Here is a 4866-nt window from a genome sequence, read left to right as displayed (position 1 = left end):
ACTCTGTCACCCAGGCAGAGTGCAGTGGCCGCTCCCGACCACTGCAGCCTCGACCTGCTGGGCTCCAGTGATCCTTCCTCCTCAGCCTTCCAAGTAGCTGGAACTACCAGCGCGTGCTACCACGCCCGCCTAATTTTTTTGATTTATTGTAGAGATGAGGTCTTGCCAAGTTGCCCAGGCAGATCTCAAACCTGCAGGCTCAGGCAATTCACTCACCTCGGCCTCCCAAGATGCGGGATTACAGGCTGAGCCACTGAGCCGCGCCTAAATAGTATTCTTAACAGTTACAATAATCAACACAGGTAGTTATGACTTACAAAATCAAGAGTTTCCTAACAAAATATACTGTAGCTGATGTGACCAGTTAAATGAAGCAGATGACTGCACAACCCCTGATGAGCTGATAGTTCATGTAAACTTGTGATGTGATGGGTAAGTTCTACAAACAGAAATAACAATAGGCAACTTGACAATTCTAATGATGTAGGATGTGGATTTATTAAATACTGCAATTCAGTGTACAGGGAGTGGTTGTTATCTTTATGGAATCATCTAAAAATTTAAGAGAATTGGTCGATACCTAAGGAAATGAGACAAGAAGTAAAGGCAGAAACATAAAATTGTCTTCTGTTTTTCAGCAGTAATCATACACAAAAACAGTAAGAATATATTTAAAACAAAAAATGAATTAAAAATTGCTGAAATAAACTTTTCAGACATACAAAACTATTTCATTTCTTTTAGTGGATATAGCCAAACTTTGCTTGAATAAATATTTTTTTATCAGATTAAGGGGCTAGGAAGTTGGCAGTAGTTAAGAAAGAAGTATAAAATAAACAAATACCTTTGAATATTGAATGTATTTGCCTAAGCTCTTCAGTTATGGTGAAACAGCAATATATTTACTAAGAAAAAATTAAGACACATTCACTACATAAAAATAACAACTTCTACTATTGTTTCTGAGGTACCATGGTCCTTTCTACAGTCTCCAGTGATTTCCTTCTGTAAACGAACGATGACATTTACTCAATTTTATTAACAAATATGGTTAACAATAAAGATGATAACAGTTACTCAATGTTTACTTAGAGTAAATAATATACAACTGAAGATAAAATGAAAATTTGATCCAGATGACACTTGTATCCTATAAAAATCATTATAAATTTTATATCACAGGTTTACTGTGAGGTTCGAAAGAAGTATGGTGTAAAATACTCGAGTAACCAAAAATATACTAAGTGCATCACTAAGCAATACATCACAGGGTTCACCACTGCATCTCTCAAGGCTAATTTTTCATGCCACAACAATTCTAATTTAACGATTAAAACATGAAAGTCCTGGTATTGAAGATATTGACCTTGGTCACATTGCTAATATTAGTGAAGATTAAACACTATTATATTGCCCCTGTGTTGGTTCCAAATTTCTTAATTTTCTGGGATTTAAGGGGCTCAGAAGGGCCAATGGTAGCAACAGGCGGCAATGTTGCTCTTGTTAAAGCAAACCACCATTTTTTTTTTACGTGGACAATTTTGAATTCAGTCTCACATTAAGGCCTTATGCAGTACTTAGAAAAAAACTAAAAAGGGATCATTCATAAGAAACATTAGGAATAGTCTTAATGAGCAAGCCATGATCTTGCTGTTCATAGAAGCCAATACTATGGAACTAGTTTTGCAGAAAAGCTTTGTTAGAAGTCAACTGGTAAGAAGACAGAAGAATGCTCAAATCTGTCTCCCCCAGCTGGGAGCTGGGTTGGTTAATAAAGTGTGATTTGGTTAGATGTTGCAAAGAGGTGATGCCAGGAAGTATGATCTGATCATTTTATCATAGGGGACTGATTCATAAAGTTCTGTATTGGTGCATTTTAACCTGAAAGTCCATTCTTCAGAAAATCCCAGAAACAGTTTCCTTCCAATTGCATCCAACATTCCAAAATTCATAATGTGACAGACTCCTTCCCAGAACAGAAGTGTACCTTTGCAACATAACCAACTATGATGACATCCCTGACTAGGGATGAAAGTTACCCAGTTTAGTACTATGTGCAGGTGATGCCAAAGGCTTACCTTCATTGCTTGATGCACAATGGCCCCAACCTCTGAAAATCAATGATGTCTTACCTCGATGCCTCGAGTTAACATCTACAAGGAGTGCTAACCTAAAATGACCAAGCAAATTTATTGTGACTGCTTGAACAACATTCAGAAAGTACATGTGAAAAGTGAAAATACACAAAAACAATAGTCAATATAATATGAAGCCAACCCTTGTTGAAAATGAAAACAAACCAAATACTATTTAAAAACGAAGGGTCAATTACTTTTGTTAACTTCTTTCCCTATCAAGAAGTAAGTTCATTCAGGAATTTTTATTGGGAGTTAAAATTTGGGGGCTTGGTAATACCCAACGTTCTCTAAATCTTAATGCTTCAGGAAGATACATTGCAAGGCTAGAAGAGAAGTAGACAAGCCCTGAAAAAAGCCCCAAAGCAGGTCTAATGTATGCTCAGTAGTATATACTTCCTTAAGTGTGAAAATATTGTGCAGAGGCAGAGCCTGTCAGGCTATAACACGAGTTTGCAATGTTGAGGCGATGGAGGTTAAGTGGAGAAACAACTTCCACTCCATTTAGCTTTGCTTGTCTTCTAGTCAGGATAAGCAAGCACCACACATGTATGTTCAAATAATGACAAAGAAGATAGTTTGATGCAAATTAACTTGGAACACTGAGCTTATTTTACTCATCATGAAAAAAGAAGGGAAGGAGAAAGAATGTGGGGAGGAGAGGAAAATAAACGGGAGAGGTTGGAAATGAGAAAGAAAGAGAAAAAAAAGGAGAGGGCAAGAGGTAAGAGAAGAGAAAGGAAGAGAGAAGGGGAGAAGGGGAGAGGAATCTCCACTGGCATGCACTTAACACAGAGATCACACCATTAGTAGAGAATAGCATTCAATAGCATTCATCAAAACACAGTTAACTAGTAGCAAGCCATTTCTGAAAGTTGTGGAGGAAAATAAATTTACATCTGCATCTACATTTGGTTAATACAAGCAATGATCAACTAAAATATATAGATAGGGAAAATGCTACTAAAAATTGTCTTAAGATAGGTGAAGTAAAGAGAGTAGAGAGTAGAAGAGAGGACAGAGAAGAAACAAGAGAAGAGAGAAGATGAGAGGGGAGATGGGACAAGAGAAGGAGAGAGAAAAAGAAAAAAAAACTTTAGAAAGATGAGGTGAGAAAAACAGAGGAAAGGAGAAGAGTGGGAGAAATAACAGTAATACTAAGGAGCTTTTGTCCAATGTTTGCTGCTCTATCAGACATTACAGTGAGTGCCATTACAAGGACTAGTTCATACATCCCTTATTGTAGATGTGTATGTACTGGGCATTACATAAGGAGACTGCATACATTGACAGTTGTAATCTATTATTATTTATATTATTTTCACTGTTAAGACAATACCATAAAACAACAAATATGAGAATTCTTTATAAACAGGGAACTGGCATAAAAAGATAAGGAATGGTCATATCCTCATCTGTAGACCTAACTAAAAACTTTACATATTCGTTCTCTCACTTTAGTCCGTCCTACCTACCTACCTACCTACCTACCTACCTACCTACCAGGATGTGAGTACCAGAAATAAGCCCCTTATAGGCTCAACTTCATCCCTAGTGTTCAATCACAATCTTTTTTTTACCAAAATATATTGTTATTAGTGGGTTCAAGAGGTGTTCCAGCAATGCGGCAGAAGTCCACAGGAAGGACCCTCTGCACTTATTCAATAGTAATTGCTGGGAAATACCTACTCCACTGTCTTCTGACTTGAATCCTTTCTTCCCTGAGTACTCCCTAACCTGCACTTTGTTTACCTAAATGATTGGCAGGACCATTAGAAAACAAACTTCTTTTCATATTATCTTCTAACATCCACACCAAGTCTAAAGAGAGGGTGGAGGTGTGTGACCTAGGGACCCGTCCCCAGACAACCCTTCATCGTAACTTGCCCTGTGTTGGAAATGTGTAGCCCTTTCTGTATGTCAAGATACTGATTATACAACTGACATACTGAGATGCATCCCATGTAAAGGATAAAATTATTTCCCTGAGAACTCAAAAACATCACCTGAAAATCTCTGAAAACTCAGAAATCTTTTAGTAACTTGCATCCCTCCCTCACACACCTCCTTTAAATTTACTGCAATGACTGGCGGGACCAGGAGAGAACACACTTGTCCCACTTTCTCAATGATTAGTAAGTGTCTTTCTCTCTTCTGTCTTCATCTTCTCTTACCTGTAGGTGTTCATGTTGTTAGAATGTTAGGAATGGATCACTGAAATCATCGTGAGGATGAGGGAAGTCCAGATGACAGTCTACGATACCCTGGTATCAGGTAAGGTTTCTCAGGTACTTGCAGCTTCACACTCATCAATGGTCTGAAGTCCATCACAAATGTGTTCTTGGTGAGCCTCAGTCTACCAAGAAAAGAACAAGTGACACTGAGTCTAAGTGACTGGCACCTTTCTGAGTAGGGCACTGCACAAGCATGGCTAAATGTGGACGTGCCACCCCACCCACAATAGCAATCCTGTGCAGTTTTCATCACTCCACCCAGCACAGCATGGTACCTGAACCCTGAACTTATTCATTCGTAAGTGCTAAGGAATACCCAGTCTACTGCCTTCCTACTTTCAGGCTTTCCTCCCTGAAAACCCCCTCATCTGCCCTATGTATACCTAAATGATTGCCAGGACCATCAGGATACAAGTTTCTTCCCATTGTCTTCTATCAGGAAGGATCATTGCATCCTTTATCTCTATCTTTTCTAACCTGAGGGTGTTCATCTTTTT

The sequence above is a fragment of the Carlito syrichta genome, unplaced genomic scaffold, assembly GCF_000164805.1.
Source record: "Carlito syrichta isolate Samal-C Ts95f unplaced genomic scaffold, Tarsius_syrichta-2.0.1 Scaffold303332, whole genome shotgun sequence".
Taxonomy (NCBI): Eukaryota; Metazoa; Chordata; class Mammalia; order Primates; family Tarsiidae; genus Carlito; species Carlito syrichta.
Note: the sequence above shows the minus strand (reverse complement) of the source record.